Below are 22,686 nucleotides of genomic sequence, written 5' to 3'. Positions count from 1 at the left end.
TGAGACACGGATAGACTGAGGAGACAAGAAAGTAAGAAATTAGGAAAAATTGGATGAAGGAAGTGACCTTCAAGAATGTGAAGTGTAAGACCGGTGGCTTGATACCCAGAAAGGGAGACGCCATGTATGAAATATATCCCAACATTGAGGTGACTATTGAGATAAACAAGAAAAGTAAATAAGGAATTATTAAGAAGAAGTTCGCGTTGAACACGACCAATATCTTCCAGAACATCCTTGTTATCGTTACCAGATTAGGCAAGAAAAGCGGATAACCGTTGTTATCTTTTGGAGGCCATATTGATTGACCTCATTTTGAATACAGATGTTATTGTGAAATTAGGCATATACTATCGAGGTGGAAATGATTCAATAAGACACCCTTATCAGGGTTATATGACTTAATTTATCCATGGAAGGATGCAGGTACCTTTTAAAGGTGGAATTAAGGATAAAACATCGGTAACTTAAAATGAATCCTGGGGGAATGCATAAAGGTTGGCATTTCACCCTTAATAGGGATAGTATGAGTTTTGACAGTATGAATTGGAAAGGATTAAGGTAATAACAACCTTTAAGAATTAGTGGAGAAATTTTTCAGAAGTATATAAACAATGATTCTGGTATTAATAAATGGTATCTTGATATGCCCTGTATCTAGGGAATACAGGAGGAACGATTCAAGGATAACCTTAGAGGTTTTACAAGGAGAAAGGTAATATTCAAAATTCTCAAAAATAGAAATGTTGATAAATGAAATATGACGTAATTATAATGATGCCAAGTGGGGCACGTGTTAAACCACGAGAAGGTATGGATCGAACCAGTAATGGTCGAAGTTGTTCAGGGCAATTAGGACTTAAGATAAAAAGATGTTCTAATTATGATTGAGAGTCAGTCGTGACAGTGATTAACCTCTAAAGACTGAGGCAATAACTTATGGAAAAATGGTGATTTTTTTTTACTCATCAGATTTTAAGGAAAACATCTTCACATAAGTTGTGATTGAAATGAGGTAGAAAATTAGTGAAAGTGGTTAAGATGACATTGATTGTAAGGAAATATTACTATCAGGAAAGGCCAAAGAGGTGGCCGACACTTTAAATGTAAGAGGACAATTACAGGCGCTCGTGCCAGAGGAATACAGTAATAATAGTTGAAGCCGTAAAGGTTGTATTATGGTTTGAAAGATTGACATTCCTTCTGATGACTGTGCAATACCCAACCATAATAGTACTTGGTAAAGGTTTAATTCGTGTAATCGCCATGAGCGGGCTATCTATCTCAGAAGATACTATCTTGAGATAAGCCAGGACCATGTTTCAAAAAGGTATAGACGAACCTTCGAGTTAAGTCTTCTATTGAAAGTATATGATTAAGAATGGTATTAACCTGCTATCGTTACTTTGATTGAAACTCTTCTGTAATTTTATCTGCTTCATGTCATGTATATACATCAGGAATCTAGAGTGTTCTTCATGAATCATGAATGGAAATTATGTTACCTCCTTAGGAGAATTCTATACGACATGTATGGACTCCGTATGGTTAGATATTAAGATTTCATGGAAAGTGAATTACGACAGTAGGTCAGTGGTGGACCATAGTAATGCAGCAATGATTCTGCAAGTAATGAGTCGATTACAACCATGAGAGTTATATTGGAATGAATGTTGAGATTGAGTACCACTAATCGGGTCGTGGTGGTGTATAAGTTATCATTGATAGACTAATTAAGTAGATTATCTACCTGTTGAATATTTATTCTTTCTTATCAATAGAGAGTCGTATTATTATACGAGGAAGGTTGCGGTGCAAGCATAAAATTCAAGTAACGATGATGTCTAGAATGAGATCCCATGTTTGATTTTCGATATCAAGGGAGTTTCAAAGGTGATTGTGTATAAGCTCGAGGAAGAGCATGGGTCCATAGAATGATGGACGGAATAGAAAAAATATTTAGGCATGTGAAATACGATGCTACAATACTTGATGTTGATATAAATACATATATGTTTTGTTCTCCTATGACAAACCTCTATAGTTCAGAGGTAGATTCCAATCCAGATATTTTATGGCAATAAAAATTTTACGAATATACAATTCTCTTCAGTTCGTTCTTTTCTCTTCTTTTCATTTCATGTAAGCTGAGAAGAACAACCCTTCCAGAAGGGGAGGTATTGCCGAATGACTATCTATCTGTATGATAGAAGCCTAGTAGGATACCATCTATTGTTTAATTGCTGGTCAAGTACTAAAGGTTGGCCACCTTCTGTATTAACTATGCGATATAACAAGTGTTCATGATCATAGTTATCTCTCAACAAATTCATTTACTTCTATATGATTGATCAAACTTTGGGAAATAGAAACAGCTGAAAAAGGAGTAATAAAGTTGTGGTAGTATTCGGAATGGAAACACATTCGTGATACTAAGGTTGACGTGGTTATTAAAAGGTTATAGAACGCTAACGAGCAAAAGTATAACCAATATAATATTAGGAACGGAAGGTAGTAGCGATTACGAACTGGAAAAGAATGGGTATTGAGACGCCAAAGCTATAGTGCTAGAAGCTGTGATAAAATTCCATGCAATAGACTTGAAAGAATTTGGAATGATCACTTAACGCGGATTGAGTTATCTTACGACAATAGATCATATGTCATTATCGAGATATCGCCTTATGAGATCCTTGAGGGAAGACAATGTCGATCTCCCTTATGTTAGGATGAAGTTGTAGAGCGCAAGATACTCGGACCAGCAGTGGTCCAAAGGACCAAGGATTTAATAGATTTAATCAGAGGATGGCTGGTAGTAGCCCAAGATGGACATAAGAAGTATGTTGATTTGACACGAAAGGACAAGGAATGGGAAGTATGGGACCTATTGTTGTTATAGGTATTCCCTTGGAAGGGGTTAATGAGATTCGGAAAGAAAAGAAAGCTAAGTCCACCAATTGTTGGACCCTTGGATATATAAAGACATTTTGGGAAGTTAGCATATGAGCTAGCCCTACCCCCGAACATGTAGCAAGTCATAACGTGTTCCACATAACAATGTTAAGGAAGTATAATTCGGATACCAGACAAATAGGGGCATATGAGCACATAGACACGCAACCCGACGTAACCTATATGGAGCAACCAGGAAGGGTTAGAGAGTGAAAAGGAACAAGTGCTTAGGAGAAGGGTTTTTAAACTAGGCAGAGTTGGTGGTAGGACCACAATGTGGGAAAATTTACTCGAGAGTTAGAAAGTGCAATGCTAAGAGAGTATCTCTATTCATTTTCTATCTGATTCCGGGACGGAATCCTTTTAAGGAGGGGAGACTGTAATAACCCCAATTTTTGGAAATTTTTGAAACCCTTATGAATAGTGTTTTTGCTGAATGAGAAAACTTTTCATGCCCCACTATGTAGGGATTCTGTTATGGATATTCTGAGATTTTATTAGTACTCTATATGGTATATAAGTGTATGTAAAGATCGTCAGAATCCAATTCCGAATACTTTGATTTTTTCCCAGAAAATCCACTAGATACGGAAAGAATTGAGTATAAGGTAACAGGGTAAAAAGGATTTAAATTAAAGGATTATAAGAGAGGATCATAAAAAGGAATATAATGTATTGAGAAAGGTTAATGGAACCTAAGTAATAAGATCCCGGGTATGATCCCTCAAACGATAAACGAAAATGAAAGTTAAGCGAACCGTATAACAGATCAGCGGTCATTAGGCAAACAATTAGGAAGTTAATCAAAGAGATTAGAGGGGATGATTTCATCTAACCAATGAGAAGAGGACAAAGAGGGAAGGATGACACCACATGATGACATCAGCATGACAAAGGAAGGAAGGAAATGTGGTTGAATTAGAACCACACAAAGTTTAAGGCTAAAAAGGTAATTAACTAAAACAAAAACCAAAACTACATCCACCAAGCCAAGCAAATCATTTTTCATCAAAACAAAATTTTATTTTCATCACCAAGAACATTGCTCTCGGCTTTTCCTAGTTTTCAAAGGGAAAATTTTCAAAATTCAAGTTCAAGGCTTCCTAAATTGGTAAGATAATTCCCTAGTATTTGTTATGCATAGTTATGGTTATTCTATGAGTTTAAGCCTCCAAATCATTCACAATCTTCTTCAAGAAATCAATGAAGAAGACAATGAATAGTGACTTCAAGAATTTTAACTTGATTTTCTTGTTTTTCCTTTAAGATCCAAGCATCCCTAAGTCATCTCAAGACTTCTTAAGGCTTCCTAGCTACTCACACCACTTCGAGGAAGGTATATCATCTCCAAACCCTAGCTTTACTTTGTTAAATAGGATGATTCTAGTTGTTATGGTGATATAGTAGCTTAATGCTTGTTGGTTTAGAATTTGGGTTGGAGTGGTAGTGAAATGGATGGTGAATCTTGTTGTTTTGGTTAAAAGAACTTAAGTATAGTTAAATTCAAGCTTAAGCATAAGTATAAATGTTAATATTGAATTGATTGGGGCTTTTAGGATGTGGTATGGATGGAGTTTGGATTGGGATGTTATTGTGGCTTGATTATGGGTTGTTTTGGAATGGTTTAAATTTGGGAAATCGCGTAAACATAGTCGTCGTAATGCCCGATTTACCGTAGACTGTTTTTGTTCTTAACATCAGAACCCTTGAACTCACTGCTAGGTTTTGACCATTGCCATATTTAGATAGTTCATGTTACGAGCTTCGTTTTGATATGTGGTTCGTTTGATTCCGATGAACGGTTTAGGAGAAACGGCCGTTTTAAGTAACGACGTTTCACGAACGAACCCTTACCCCTCGCCTTACTTTGAAACATAGGTTAAAGACCTTAAAGGACTAATTGAAGTATGAAACATTTATGTAAGGTGTAATAGGCAGTTGGTAAGACACCCGCGAAGGAATTGCCTTAAAACTCATAATGGTTAAATTATTAAAAATGGTGGAGCCGAGGGTACTCGAGTGACTTAAGAGAATCAGTAAGCGCAAAACAAGCGTTAGAGTCTAAGTTAGTTAAAGTATAGATTTACAAGTGACTTTGGTTTAATTCCAACTTACTTGTTGTTTATAGGTTACCAAACTCGTCCCGAGCCTTTTATCACCCCCAGTCGCTCAGGCAAGTTTTCTACCCGTTATACTGTTGTTGTGATGTATATGTGTATATGCATGATCTTGCGATAAATGCATATTTGTTATTAGCAAGTTCTTGCGATATATTGTAGCATGTGATATGGTATATATGCATGTCTGTTTCATATTCTTGGATTATATATCTGTTGGTTAAAATTCTTACAGTTGCATAATACCTATGCTAGAGATAAGCGGTATTGAGTTATCCTTAGTATAGGGGATCAAAATGTGAACATATTTCTAAACCGGGAGTCGATGTTCCCGAGTATAATATATATATTTTTATATATATATGGTTATAGTTTTCAAAACTATTAATCGAATAAGGTTTATTCAATAACTTTAACTTTATTTTATTATTGAATATTATTTCGAATATTCATCCAAGGACTTATGACTCCTTTATTTTATTATTGAATATTATTTCGAATATTCATTCGAGGGCTTATGACTCAGTTATATTATTAATAATTATTAATTGAATATTCATTTGAGGATGTATGACTCCGTTATTTTATTTAATGAATATTATTTAAAATATTCATTCGAGGTATTATGACTCCGCTTATTATTTAATAATATTCTTTATTTTATTAAAGAATAATGTTTCGATAATCAAACTTATTTTCGATTATTCAAATAAAGATAGTACTTTCGTATAAGTATATCTTTGGTTATTTAATACTCATTTCAAGTATAAGTATCACAACTTCTACTTCAATTATTTGTATAAAGATTATTCTTTATGGGAATATTATTTAAATAATAATATTCAGACATTTTCTAAATATATTGGGACTGATTTACTTCATTAAATCAGCATTACTTCAAACACTCTTTAAAGTGTTTTCGAGTCTTCAAAATGATTTTTAAAAGTTAGAGCGGATCCCAAAACTCATTTTTATATTTAAGATCTTCCTTTTAAAAAGGGGATTTAAATACTCGCTCAAAACCTGAGGGATCCGGCTCTATGGTGTATTTTATATTCGCAACAAGGTTGCAATTTTGGTAAATGAATTGATTACTTACCCAACGTTCGGGAAGTAAGTCCATCTATCGAGTCGGCATAAGAAACATGGGCTCAGTGGGCATCCATGATAGTGTAAGTGGCTCAGTGGGAGTCCATCAAATGCATAAGTGGCTGAGTGGCAGTCCAGCATAAGGTCCTATTGCGACCAGGGTGATGACCAGTGGGGAATTCGTCCATCTACTAGTAGAAAATGTTACTTATTGGTATGTTTGCCTGATCAGCAAGATATCGGGTTTATGCCATAATTCGTTTTCCCTTCCAAAAATTCATTGGATGTTACAAACTCTGTTCATACTTTACATGACAGAGGTTTTCAGGGACTGTATAAGGAAGATGTATATGTGGATATATATATCGGAACTTAATGAAGTATATCATAACTTCATTTCCTTCAATACTACTTCAAAGATTTAATCTATTCAAATCTGTCTTGTAGTCTCATTTATGTGATGAACTTTTGAACTAATTATAACTTGAACGGTGGTAGTTCAAGTAGTATTGGGAAAAGATATAAGTATATTGGAGTACCTTGTAACTTCATCTTTTTAAACTTATATCTAGTTAATGTTTGTCTTATGAATGACAAAGACTTTCAGAAAAACGTTGAGACAAGGTTAGATATATGAGATCACCTTGCAACGATATTTTTTTTATACAGTTATAAACTGGAACTTTGTGTATATTATACATGGAAGAGGACTTCCAAGATTTTGAAAAGTATATATGTATATATACTGAACATTTTGCGACTTCATCGCATTAAGATATCAAACTTGGTTCATTTCTTTTGACCAAGACTTTCATGAGTACTATGAAAAGGCTCATATATTGTTAATCATTATAAAAACTATTTTGGCGGGCTTGCTGCTCACCCTTGCTTTATTCTTTCATCACACAACATCAGATAGATAAGATGAACAGGACCAAGCTCCCAATTCGCAAGCGGATAGGAAACGTTCCGCAGCTTTCTGGAAGCGTTGAGGCCGCTGTAGCTGAGGTAGAAATTACCAATAGGCTAAGTTTTCAACTAATGATGTACCAGACTTATGTATATTATGAGTTGTAATAATGGCAGAGAAATGTAAATTTATTCAGAAACCTGTTTAAGGTGTATTGGCATGTAATTGTGGAATAAAACGACTTGTGATTATTTTTGGATGATCATCTCTGAGACTATAACTTGTGGTGTGTGTGTTTATTGTGGGGTCACAGTACAGAGTAGTTGATTAATTATTAAGATTGGGTGATATTAAGGGAAATGGAACTCGTGACAACCCGGATCCCCGACCCCGGATTTGAGGGTGTTACATCTATAATAGTATATTTATAGGCAAAATTTTCAGCTGAAAATTTTCCCATAAAATATTATTATTATTAACCCTTTATTAGTCTCACTAATAATTAAAACACCTTTTAATTATTAATCCTTTTTCTAAACTCTTTAGAAATAATTCTCTCACTTGATTTAATTTCTAAAAATTAAATTCTTAATTAATAATATTAAGAACCTTTTCTTAATTAATTTATAATCAATTAAATCTTATTTAAGCAATTATTAAATTTGCCAATTAATTATTTATTTCATAAATAAATAATTATCAGCCATTATTAATTAATTCCTCCACCATTAAATCATTCTCTTTTATGGTGTAACCCTGTAGGTTCAATATTAAGCCGGTAGTAGAAATAAATAATATTAAAACTATTTTATCATTATTTATATAAATTTTCTAATTCATTAAATATGATTAATTAATTAATCATATTTATTCTACATCGTGAGGGATACTTCTCAGCATATCGCGACTATCCGAATAATACGAATTCACTGCTTAGAATACTAAGAACCTATTCAGTGAGTAGTTACCGTACAATCAATTTCTTCTACCCTGCAATGTCACGATTAAATACAAGGCATGGAACTTGTGTCAAGCCTATCTTATTTAATCACTTATTTTCCCATTCACCATGCTTAGTTCTATTTAATGTAAATTAGAAACTCCTTTCTAATTTCATTCACTCTGGCCAGAGATTCCTGAACTAGCATAAGTGGATCAGCATTGAACATTCTCTTCCTTCACTGGAAGGGGTAGATCCTTTATTGATCATATACTATCTTCGTGTACAAATTTCTATACCCAGTAGAGGCCTTATAATTGTCCCTTGAGACTAAGAACTAAACCAAAGCATAGTTCAGTGTACACAAGATGACTATGATGACCTCAAGTCTAAGGATACTTGTACAACTATCACAACTCCATCAGTTGTTCAGCTGTGTGAGTCATGTTCAGTGAACTTATTCTATAATAAACACCTACATACTAGCTATAGTGTCACCACACAAATTTCTGTGAGAACAGACATCCTTCATAATGAAGCAAGCATAGTATGTACCGATCTTTGCGGATTATTAATTACCAGTTAGTAATCCTACGACTAGGAACTATTTAAGTTTAGAGTTATCATCTTTTAGGTCTCATTATTATGATCTCATCACAATCCATAAAAAGCTTTACTCTAAACTATGGTGTATCTTATTTAAACAATTAAATATATAGAACCCGCAATAAAAACAAAACAAGTATTTTATTAATATCAATGAAATCAAAACAGATTATATAAAAGTTATTCTTAAATCCTCATACATGATTGGACTTAGGACATATCTCTTTCACTATTTCTATTTTTTTCTTCTTTCTTACATATTCAGTTTTAATTTCCTTGATTGGCTTCTTGGAAGTTTGATCAACCATGGGCTTCTTCTCAGGTTTAGAAGTTCGAGTTGTTTCTGTACATTTCTTTTCATTGTCTTCATCAGCAACTTCTTGCTTTATGATCAACTCTTCTTCACTGAAATTTACTTCACATGCTTTGAACATAGGTGAACCAACCTTTCTCAGCATAGTCGGGACATCTTCACTTGTAGTGCTTTTTCATTATCATCTTCAACTTGAACATAGGTGAACCAACCTTTCTCAGCATAGTCGGGATATCTTCACTTGTAGTGCTTTTTTATTATCATCTTCAACTTTCCTGTTGATGTTCAATGCATCATAATCCAAGCCAATAGCTATATTAGCACATGGTTTGTTCTTCTCATGGTACTGACCAACTAACTGAGATACATTTCTAAATGATTTTAGTTTTACTTCATTCTTTTCTAGCTTCTCCCTCAACACAGCTTCTATCTCAGTAGCACACTTTACCTTGTTCTTTAGATATTCATTTTCTTGCTTGACTGTCTCAAGCTCCAAAAGCATTAGATCAAACTTTTGTTTCTCACTCTCAAGCTTCTCATTAGCTTTTGATAACCTATTGACCTCCTCAGTAGCTGCTACCATGCTAGTATGGATGTGAAACATTTATATGATCATTTTTTCAACAGTTTCCTTATATTGACTTTCATTTAAATCAATGATGGTGAAAGTTTGTACCTTTGTTTTTTATGAGGATGACTCTCCTTGCTCCAAGGCCATGAGTGCATAGTTTCCTACTTCCTCATCATCATCATTATTAGAATCATCCCAACTCTTTCCTTCTGAAATATAAGCTTTTCCCTGTTTCTTTCTTAGAAGAGATTCATACTTTGCTTTCAATTCAAGATAAGCCTTGTCCTTTTTCACCTTCTTTGGCTTCCTGCATTCTGTAGCAAAATGGCCCAATTTATCACAATTGAAGCACCTGATTTGTGATCTGTCTACAGATCATGTTTTGTAGCCATTTTTGTTTTTAAAATTGTATTTTGTTTTGTCTTACAATTGTTGTCCTTGTTGAATGTATGTCCCTTATTTTTAAAGAACTTTGGCTTCTTTACTCTAATATTAGAGAATTTTCTTGTTAAGTAAGCCATGGACTGATCCGGCTCATCTAGTTCATCCAAGGTATAGAATTCATCATCTTCAAGTTCAAGAATAACTTGCTTCTGCTCATTCCTTGAGACACCCAGAGTCTGGATTTCCTGTTCATCATCAGATGACTGGCTGTCATTAACCACCAGAGCACTTGATCCATCAATAATGTGCCCTTGAACAACTCTTAAAGATTTTCTTTGGATCATTTCCAGTTCATTGGTTTTCAAGATGCCATATAACACCTCCAGTATCATTCTGTTCAAGTATCTCCATTATCTTATAGCTGAGATCTTATGTTCTAAATTGTCAGGAAGGGTAAGAAAAAACTTCAAGTTAACCTCCTCAGCTTCATAGTATTTGTCATGAAGCTGAAAGTCATTAATCATTTTGTTGAATCTTTCAAACACATCAGTTATACTTTCTTTAGGTTTAGCCATGAAACCCTCATACTGAGATACCAAAATTCTCCTTTGGTTTGACCTAACTCCTCTATTCCTTCACAAAGAATTTCTATCTTCTCCCAGATCTGTTGGGCTTTGTCACAGTTGATAATGTTATTGTACATTACATTGTCAAGTGACTCTATCAAAATCAGTTGCAAGCCACTATCTAGAGAGACTTTCTCCTTTTCAGGCTCAGTATACTGTGAGGGATATTTAGGAGCATAATGAGCTGGAATGACCATGTCTCCATCTGTAGATTCCTCAACTCTTTCCATGGGGGTGAAAGGACCATTCTTGAGAATCTGAACATATAATGGGTTGGCCATCCTGTTAAACAACATCATCTTCTTTTTCCATAATGTGTAGTTATATCTATCAAAGGTAGGAATTTTGATACTGCTAATCTTCTGTGTATTCATTCTTCTAAGATCTTAAATCTATTTGCTTTCATATTTTTCTCTGATACCACTTGTTAGGTAATGAATACAACACATGGGGGGTAAATGTGTTTTGGTTATTTTTAAGGCTTTTTCAAAGTTAATTTCTTGGTTAACAAAGCAGATAAGAAATGCAGCAATATTATGTTAACTGAAAATAAACAGTGCACACAATATTTCAAAACTCACTTAATTTGTATTAAAATTAAGCTAGTGTCTTGCTACAAATCCAGGGTTCTTTGTAAGTAAAGAACTCAGCTTCTTCCTTGAGAGAGTTATAAGAAATATAGATCCGTTTGATATAATTTAAAAGCAAAGGACCAGTGTTTACTTTATAGATTAGTAAACACAGGTTTACACAGCATGCAATAGAATGTAGTAAACCCTACTTTAAGTTATCTCTAAAGCTTTCCATTTTTGGCTTAGTGTATCTTGGCAAATCCTGTGAACATGTGACTTTCCTTTGTCAGTTAATCTTGGCATCTGATCTTGCACTCTTCAAACTGCTTTTGTAGATTTTTCAATCTAACTGATTAGATCGTTTGATGTTTGATAATCTTGAATATTTAACTTTTCTGCATTTTGTACTTTGAGCTTCATATCGAGATCTCCAGTTTTTTGTATAGAGAACTGACATCTCAATAAGTATAATGGCTTAGCGAGATCTCTTAGTTCTCGACAAGTGTTTTGACTTGTCGAGGTCTCTGAGTTCTCGAATGTGAACTTGACTTGTCGAGGTCCCCAAATCTCTGCATGTAGAATTGACTTATCGATATCTCTGAGATCTCTATAGGTATTTTGACTTGTCGATATCTCTGAGATCTTTAATGAGAAAATTGCCTTGTCGATATCTCCAATCTTCATATCTTCATTTTGGCTTGTCGATATCTCTGAGTTCTCGAATGCAGGAATGACTTGTCGATATTGAAAGGATTATGTCCTAAGTCCAATCATGTATTAGGATTTAGGAATAATTTTTTATGTAATCTGTTTTGATTTCATTGATATTAATAAAAGAGTTGTTTTGTTTTTATTACGGGCTCTATCTATTTAAGTGTTTAAATAAGATATACCATAGTTTAGAGTAAAGCTTTTTATGGATTATGATGAGATCATAATAGTGAGACCTAAAAGGTGATAACTCTAAATTAAATAGTTCCTGATCATAGGATTACCTAACTAGTAATTAAAAATCCACAAAGATCGGTACATACTATGCTTGCTTCATTATGAAGGATGTCTGTTCTCATAAACATTTGTGTGGTGACACTATAGCTAGTATGTAGGTGTTTATTGTAGAATAAGTTCACTGAACATGACTCGCACAGCTGAACAACTGATGGAGTTCACTCACGTGTCAGCAGTTGTTCACATAGTGATAGTTGTACAAGTATCCTTAGACTTGAGGTCATCATAGTCATCTTGTGTACACTGAACTATGCTTTGGTTTAGTTCTTAGTCTCCAGGGACAATTATTAGGGCTCTACTGGGTATAGGAATTTGTACACGAAGATAATGTATGATCAATAAAGGATCTACCCCTTCCAGTGAAGGAAGCGAATGTTCAAGGCTGATCCACTTATGCTAGTTCAGGAATCTCTGGCCAAAGTGAATTAAATTAGAAAGGAGTTTCTAATTTCCATAGAACTAAGCATAGTAAATGGTAAGCAAGTGATTAAATTAGATAGGCTTGACACAAGATCCATGCCTTGTATTTAATCAGGATATTATAGGGTAGAAGGAGTTTATTGTACGGTAATTATTCACTGAATAGGTTCTTGGTATTCTAAGCAGTGAATTCGTATTATCCGGATAGTCGCGATATGCTGAGAAGTATCCCTCACGATGTAGAATAAATATGATTAATTAATTAATCATATTTAATAAATTAGAGAATTTATATAAATAATGATAAAATAATTTTTATTATTATTTATTTCTACTACCGGCTTAATATTGAACCTACAGGGTCACACCATAAAAAGAGAATGATTTAATGGTGGAGGAATTAATTAATAATGGCTGATAATTATTTATTTATGAAATAAATAATTAATTGGCAAATTTAATAATTGATTAAATTAGATTTAATGGATTATAAATTAATTAAGAAAAGTTCTTAATATTATTAATTAAGAATTTAGTTTTTGGAAATTAAATCAAGAGAGAGAATTATTTCAAAAGTGTTTAGAAAAAGGATTAATAATTAAAAGGTGTTTTAATTATTAATGAGAATCATAAATGGGTTAATAATAATAATATTTTATGGGAAAATTTCAGCTGAAAATTTTGCCTATAAATATACTATTATAAACCCTATTTTTATTCTAACCCAAAAATTTTAGAAAAACCTAATTCTCTCCACCTCCTCCTCCTCCTCCTTAACGTCGTTTTCTTGGTGGATACTGTTGGAGTGCTTCACGTTTGAGGAGCAGCTGCTAAGGATCTCCGATCGTTGCTTTTGGATCGCTATTAAAGGTTAGTAATCGATTCATATGTTTTAATCACGATTTATATGCTTTTATTTGGATTTTATATGTGTAAAAGTGTTTTACCATGCCTCCGATGCGATTAAAAATCCAACAGATATCTCCAATCTTCATATTTTCATTTGGATTGTCGATATCTCTGAGACTTCTCGACAAGTTATTCTTGACTTCTCGATAAGTCATTCTGGAGTTCTCGAATGACTTCTCTATATGACTTGGTCTGTGACTTGTAGATTTCTTGACTTAAAATATTATTTCTAAAACAGATTTATTCAACTCCAAGCTTCTTCACGATTTCTCTGAGGCATGATCTTCTTGATCGTCTTCTAGAGTTTATTCTTAGGCTTGAGACTGTTTATAGAAAAATTCTCCAGTCTAATCTTTGACATTTTTACAGACTCAAGAAATACAATACAAAATATAAATTAAGATTATCATTCAAATAATTCTTAGGGCTGTCAATTTGACTTATTCTTGTTATAGTACAGGCATGTCTTGCACTACAGAAGACAAGAGTGAAGGTTCCGATGGGGTGTTGCTCTTATTCTTTTAAGAAGAAGTAGCTGGTTAAATTCATGAATGCTCTTAGCTTTGATTAATTTCCTCATTAAGTAATACCATCTCCCCCACCCCTTTTGAGGGTTGGTACTAAAGAAATAGTTGCCTTAAAATGAATTTGACACGCAAGCTTAATGTTAAGTACTATCTCCTATGAAATAAAAAAGGTTGGTGTTCTCTCTTTGTACTCAGTTTCGACTTTTATCAATGTCAAATATAAAAACTTCTTCTGAAACTACTGGTTGTGATTTAGATAGCTTCATAGGCACTGATGTGATTTTTTATGCATTATAAAGTGATTCTTTATTATCCCTCATATTTAAGCATCAAGTGCAGTTCTTGCAGGCTGCAGGTCAAAGCTATTTCAGATTATAGTGGCATCATTTGCGAGCTTATGTTTTGCAGAGAAGATTCTTGGCAGTGAAGATTTTGATGTGGAACCGGAGAGTTTGAGAATGTAAGTTAATAAGTTCATACTAGGTACTAGGATAGTAGATCAAATAAAAAATCAGGCCTTGTTGGCTGTCCTGTAATCTGGCTTTATTAGTAGATATATAAGTTATAGATCATCATAATTTGATCAATGGAAGTATGATCTGATTCTTTATTATGCCTCCGTTCACTCTAGAAAGGAGTTACATACTTTTAAGATTGGTGATTTCTAAACTTTATTCTTTTAAGGACTCATATGATGTATGTCCCTTGATGTCCCCCTTGAAGAAGCTGGTGGTATACATAAAAGTTTCTAAAACGTTTTCGGGGAAATGTGTGATATATGTATATATATTTGGTCAATTATCATCGCTTCCGCCTGTTATAGAATATTAGCACATGTATTTTTATGTTATATCTCTCCGTCTTGTCATAGAATATGATAGAAAATATTGGGAAATAAGGTGTTTCCTATAACCGAGCAAATTCCTATAGATGCACGAAGAGATAAAATTCTAGCTTATGTTGTAAGGCGCATACAGAGACAAATTGGAAAATATCTTACTAGAAAGGAGCTCAATTATTCTTCTGTGACAGTCTCCGTAAGTATTTCTAGAGAGTGCAGCAGTGAGAGAAATGACCCAAGTAGGAAAATACATTGTTTGTTGGAACCATATACATATTATTTACAATTTTTGATATATTTGTATTAAATGAGTGAAATATCAGTAATAGCTAAGATATAACAGATTTTTTGGTCCTGATTTGATTTTTGGGTTGGATATTTTTTTTGCATGGTTTCATTTTTGGTTTGTATAAATAAATCTGCAAAAATATTGATTGAAAATAGTGAATTTGACATCAATTAGTTATTTTGAACTGATGTTTATAGATCAGCTGTTTGAAGGGAACCGATGTTTATATGAATATATAACATTGGTTACTATAACAGAACTGATGTCTATAAGAGTCTATAATATCGGTTACTGCATTAGACAGTGTTAAAGAGCATCATTAGACATGGTTAATTTAACACAGTTGATGTGTTTAACATTATTTCACGTCATTTGTTTTCAAGCTAACCGATGTTATAAGTGACATTCAACAACGGCTCACTAAAGCTAACCGATGTAAAAATATGCAATAGATATCAGCTAACAACTGATGTTAAATGTTAATGACATTTAACATCACATGCGAAGACATCAGTTCAATTTTTTTAACATCGGCTAGAAACCGATCTCTGATGCCATGTTTCTAATAGTGATTATCTACCTATTTTCAGAAATTGCAGTTTGCAACCCCTCACTTTGAGTTTGTATGCAAAATATACCCCTTTGACAGTTATATGAGGGGTAAATTAGGAATTTTAATATAAAATATAAATAAGTTTAGTAGTTTTAATTCAAAAAAAGATAAAAATATTTATAATAATGAATTCTCCCCCTTAAATACACACTAAAATAATAATAACGTCAAATAATTAAAAAAAGGATGCAACAAATTTAATATACAATTAAAATTAATGTTTAAATTTATACTGTAAAAATAAATTTTAGTGGAATTATAAATTTTTGTAAATAACACCATGTAATAAAAACTAAAATTGAAATTACTAGTATGTGTGACAGCCTCAACCCCGGGTTCATGAGTTGACGTCACCAACATCAATAATAACAAACATAATATAATCCAATTCAATATTAATACATAAACACGACCCCTTTACCAAGATCATTTCCAGGGGTAAGTATGACTTAGGTTACAACTATTACAAAACCAATTTATTACACACAATCCTGTCAAAACTAACTTAATACATCAACTCAACAGACCACATCTGGTGTGACACAACTACCTCAGAGGAGTCTGGTGCGGAAGGATCTGAAACTCTGCCCTGACTACGACGGAAGGGTCTCCTAGGTATCTGCAATATATTACAAAACATTCTGCAAGGCTGAGCATTTAATTGCTCAGCAGTACCACTATATGAATAACAAGTAAAACAGATTATAATAAAATAGTTATAGGAACAAAATCATAACTTGTTACAAAACAAGTAAAACATGCATAAACTGGATATCAATAACTAGCATGCTCTGTGTAAAAATAACATTAGTCGTGTGATGTGCAAATACCAGAGTTAAATTTTAGCATGCTACTTTCATTTTTAATTCATATGTCCCATGACAGGAATCACCAAATTATCTGTGTTACCACGGGAATCACCCTGTCATCCCTGTTACCACGGTTATCATGTACCAAGTCATCCGTGTTGCCACGAGAATCACCTTGTCATCCGTGTTGCCACGGGAATCACCCTGTCATCCTTGTTGCCACGAGTATCACATACCAAGTCATCCCTGTTTCCACGGGAATCATCCTGTCATCCGTATTACCACGGGTATCACATACCTACCCCGTTTCAACCAATTTCTTCACAACACCCTTTAAAATCTTTCCAATTTAATTCACAGTTTAGAGATAGGCATTTTCAGAAGTTACTTTTCCCCAAAACAGATTGTAAACAAATAATTATAACTACAGGGGATACGTAACTTAAAAATATTTCTGTTCCTGTTCGAGAATAACACAACAGTTTATTCATATATACTGAATCATAAAAGTATGGTCAGGGGTACTTGCCTTGCAGAGCTTTACAACTATCTCTGATTGACCTTGAACCGATTTGGACGCTAGACTTTATTGTCTAACTATTAGACTATCCTGGATCCGACTTCAACACTCAGGTCCTTCGATTGGAACCTTGCTGAGCTTGTCGACTGATCACTAGGTTATCTTTAGTTCGACATCAATTCTCGAGTCCTTCTCCTTGAACCTACAGAGTTGAACTACCCTATGTTAGACAACCAGTTATGCTTGACATATCCTCGCTATCAGTTTTACCCGAACGATATCACATCCCGACTCGTAATTATATGTATTATTATCGTACACATAACAGTTAGGGTCCATATACTCAAAGCTCGGTTCGATAATCATTTTCGAAAAATACATATACTCGTTGCTTCAAAACTGGGTTGTCGGCTATATTTTATAAAATATTTTATTACAACACGCAAGTACGTTTCATAAAATAGGGTTGTTAACCATTTTATAAAATATTTTATCACAATATGCAAGTAGGTTCATACAATATTTATTTATTATTATATAGCTATATACATTTGACTGGTAACTCCGATAATCACACGATGTATACCCGAATTTCTGAATTTAATTTTCCGAAAATCGGGCAGCGTCTCCTTTGTTTATCGGCCTACCCGTCGAAACATAATCGACGTCATACCCAACAATACAATCCAAATTAGTTACGCAACCACTGATTAAATCATTACAACCATTAACTACACTTCAAATTAATTATACGAAATAATTTTTTTTATAATATTAATAATAATAAGACTCAGAATAATCATCACGGTCCACCGTCGGTGTAACGACCGAGAAATTACGTTGTATTAAATTCTAATAAAAGTGATTATATACGTATTATTATGTGATTAAGGGTGTTGGGTCATAAAACCCTAGATGATATGTGTTATATGTTATCTGTTTTGATCGGAATGTGTTTCGAATATTTATCGAATGCTTTCCAGTAAGTTATATGTTTTATATTAAACTTGTACGGCCCTAACAGTGTTTTAAAAAGCCATATTTCAAATAAAATTAATGGTCTTATTTGGCCAGGTATGGCCCATGCCATATCGATATTCTGAACCCCTAGACATTTTACAAATTTACCTTTTTTGTGAAAAACGACTTTTCCGGGCCCCTTCGGGTGTTACAAACCCCACAAAAATCACACTTTTATTTTTATAGGATCATTATAATATCTGGGATATATCGTGTAATTATTTTTACTAATAAATTGTTAGGTCATTCAACACTATAGAAGGGGGTTGAATACAGTGTAGAATACAATCAAATCGATTTCGAACTCAAGTAACAGTAAACATATATATTCGATATAATAAACTCTGTTACAATGGAACTGTTCTCTCTCAGTGATGAACAAATATCACGAGAGCTGCTAGGTTACAATGTATGATCTTCTCGATAATGATAACACATATAGTGTAAACCTATGTATGTGTTTATATACTACACAGTTACAAGATAACTTCTAATTGATATGGAATATAATTCTGTCTTCTAAAATATATCAATCAGATATCTTATACAAGTCTTTAAGTCCTCTAACTCTTTCCATGCATATCTTCTTTTTTTATTAGTCTCGATCTTCTTTCCTGTAAATCAGCTTCCTTCCTTAACTGTTAGTCCTCCCGTACTTAAGTTCTGATATCCATCTTCTGATATTTATCTTCTGATAATCTAAGTCCTGATATCCTTAAGTTCTGACTTCCAGTAAGTACTGATTCCAGTAAGTACTGATATTTCCTGTTTGTTAAGATCTGAAAACTAAACATGAAATATATTAGACATGACATCTCAAATATATCTAACAATCTCCCTCAACTTGTAAATTGTGCAAAAATATACAAGTTAATAGATTTGATGATGTCAAAAACATTTAAGTTCAAATGCAATAAGAGTTTAATAAGACTATTAACTACAACTTACAGTCCTTATAGCTTTAATAACTTCACTGGATCAATCTGAATCCATAATGATTCTTAACAAAATCTCTTACCAGCTTGTCTTCAGCTTTTCTTAGAAATTCAACTAACTGTGCTTTGACCTGCATCAGTTCTTCATCTTTACTATCACCAATCTGATAAATGGCTGTTCTGAGAGCTTGAATTGATGTTCTTTCAAGTCCATCACCAAGTCTGATAACTCTAGGATGTGAAGAGTTTTCATTATAACATAAGCATTTTCCTTTCAGAAGAACTTCCACCTTAGCAGAATGCTTCAGCATAGGAATTTCTCTTCCATCATCTTCAGTATTCATTGGTATATACTGAGAAGTCTTTGTACCAGAGATTCTAAATAGATCTCTTATAGCCTTCAAAATGTATTCTGACCATTTTCTTGTAACATCATATTTTACTTCCAGAAGATAGTGAATATCTTGAAGTTCTGTGACAGACTTCTTTAGCACATCAGTGTCAGCTAGTCTGTAAGTTAATCTATCATAGAGAAAAATCAATTTCTCCTTTAGATTTTCCTTATCATGAGAATATATCACGATTTGAGTAGACCACACTTTGTCAAGGTACTTTTGGTTGATTTGTTCATATGGTTTGTCTGTCAAAATGAAAGGATCTCTTAGAGTAACTTCTACTCCTGTTTGTATCTTCTCTTCATCGGAACCTAATCCAGCTTTATCTCTAGGTTGCTTGGATCTCAATCCAAATGTTGCGAGTTGACTCATCATAAAATTGGATTTTGGTTCAACTGGAATAGCTTTCTTCCATAACAGCTTCTTCTTATCAGCAATTGTCATCTTTTCCAAATTAACTTGATCAGAATTTGCTGTTTCTTCTGTATCTTGCTGTTCTCTATTCTGAACAACTTGAGCAGTGTCAGAGGTTGTTTTAGATTCTTCAATTATTTTTCTTCTCTTCAGAATTTGAACAGTTTCATCTTCTATCAAATCATCATCATGCATTGTAGTTTGATAGATTGGAATGGAAGAACTTATCTTTTTCTCAATTTTTTTAAAGGTTCATCAACCTTTTCTTTTCCTTTTGAGTTAGGATCAATCTCAGTTTGTGATCTAGTCTTGGACTTTGAAGTCTCAGAATTTGACTTTTCCCTGATCACAATGCCTTTTCCTTAGGCCTTGGAAGTTTCTTTGCATCAGAAGCTTTAGACTTAAGATTTATCTTCTCAGCAGCAAATCTAGCTTTTTCCTCCTTGAGATTTTCCAAATCCATTCCTGGATTTTGTTTCAGAAATAATCTTCTAGCTATCTCCTCATCAAGTGTCTGGATTTTAGGATTTTTGTAATAAACAGTAGTCTGCTTCCCCTTTAGCTTCAGAGTTTGTAAAAACTTCTAAGAGTCTTTAGATCCTGACTCAATCAGAATATCAGAACATGACATCAGACTTTGTTTATCAGAACTTGACTTCAGACTTTTAGCATTCACAGCATCAGAACTTGACTTGTTCTGTGTAGAAGATTTTCCTTGAACTTTTCTTTGACCTCTACTCTTATCAGAGTTTCCCTGGTCATCACTTTTATCATCCTTTTTCTTCAGTATTTCAGTAGGTGAGCATTTGGACATAATTACCTTCTCCCCCTTTTTGGCATCATCAGGAAGTAAGAGAGAAAGAAGAAGTTCAACTGAAGATTGAATTTCTTCCAATTGAGCTTTCTGAGAAACTTGGTTAGCCAGGACCTCAGCAATTTGGGCCTGTTGCTTCTCTTGAATCTTCTCAATGGATTCAATTTTCTCAAGAGTAGATCTGATATATCTACTCTTGTCAAGCTTAAGCTGTAGATCTAGCTTATCAGCATGTTCTTTTAGTGTATCAACCTTTTCATGAGTAGAAGAATGTAGACCTTGAAGATGTTTGGTAGATAGAGCAGTGATCTTGAGTTGTGTTCTTAAATCAACATTTATGAGCAACTCATCAGCTTTAGTAATATGCTTTGTCAGAATGTTAGAACTTGGAATGAAATCAGTGTCATTCCACTTCTTGGTCCACTCCACACCTCTGTGAGTATCCTCCCAAGGAATAGGTGCTTTCTTTTCAATAAATTTCTTCACCAATTCTTCCTTTCCTAGTATAGGAACTGGAGTCTCAGCAGAAACACTGTCTTCAGAACATGAGGAAGACTCATTATGTTCTGACAGCACAACAGTGTGCGAAGCAAATGGAGATTCAGGAACAACTTCATTTAAATTCTGAACATCAGAATTTATCTCCAGAGCTGGTGTGGTTGATGTATATGGTATCTCACCATTTAAAATTGAAAAATGAGTTGGAGTTTGCTGAGCATCTGTAGATGGAGTTCCAAATAAATAACATTTGGTATATTCAAATTATGAATATCTATTTCAGAGTTTTCAGTTTGTTCTTTAGCATCATCTGTAACTTTAATAGGTGAGACATGAGGGGTAAAAACTGTATCAGTAGCAGTGTCTTTGGCTTGAGCTGGAAGGGCTTCAATGATAATCAGATCTTGTGAGATTAGAGATACCTGATCCCCTTCCTCAGCTTCTTCAGTATCTTCTGATGGAGCCTTAGCCAAATACCTCATAGCCTTCATTTTCTTCAATCTCCTTGCCAATGAAGGAGTTGTTTCAACAGTAACAGAATATAACACCCCCAAATCCGGGGTCGGGGATCTAGGTTGTCACGAGTTCCATTTCCCTTATCAATACTTAATTTTAACAGTCAACCAACTACTGCGTATTGTGACCCCACAATACACACACACACCACAAGTTATAGTCTCAGAGATGAATACCAAAAATAACACAAGTCATTTTATTCCACAATTATAAACCATTTCACCTTAAAAAGGGTTTCTGAATAATTTACATATTCTTTGCCATTATTACAATTCATAAATATACATAAGTCTGGTACATCGAAAGTTGAAAGCCTAGCCTATTGGTAGATCCTACCTCAGCTACACGGCATCAACGCCTACAGGAAACCGCGGAACATTTCCTATCTGCTCGCAAATTGGGAGTTTGATCCTGTTCATCTTGTCTATCTGTTGTTGTGTGATGAAAGAAGAAAGAAAGGGTGAGCAACAAGCCCACCGAAATAATATGTATAATAATTAACAATATATGAGCATTCTCATAGTACTCATGAAAGTCTTGGTCAAGAAGAAATGAACCAAGTTTGATATCTTAACGCGACCAAGTCGCAAAATATTCAGTATATATGTATATATATATATACTTTTCAAAATCTTGGAAGTCCTCTTCCATGCATAATATACACAGAGTTCCAGTTTATAACTATATAAAAATATCGTTACAAGGTGATCTCATATATCTAACCTTGTCTCAACGTTTTTGTGAAAATCTTTGTCATGCATAAGATAATCATTAACCAGATATAAGTTGAAATGATGAAGTTACAAGATACTCCAATATACTTATATCTTTTCCGAATACTACTTGAACTACCACCGTTCAAGTTATAATTAGTTTCAAAAGTTCATCACATAGATGAGACTACAAGATAAGATTTGAATAGATTCAATCCTTGAAATATCATTATAAATAATGAAGTTACGAGATATTTCATTAAGTCCCGATATATATATACACCTATATATATAAACATTTCATACACTCCTTCAAAACCTCTGTTATGAAAATTATAAATAGAGTTGTAATATCCAATGAATTT

This window comes from Apium graveolens, chromosome 11 (genome assembly GCF_009905375.1).
Source record: "Apium graveolens cultivar Ventura chromosome 11, ASM990537v1, whole genome shotgun sequence".
Lineage (NCBI taxonomy): Eukaryota > Viridiplantae > Streptophyta > Magnoliopsida > Apiales > Apiaceae > Apium > Apium graveolens.
The sequence above is the reverse complement of the archived record's forward strand: the minus strand, read 5'-3'. Positions refer to the sequence as shown.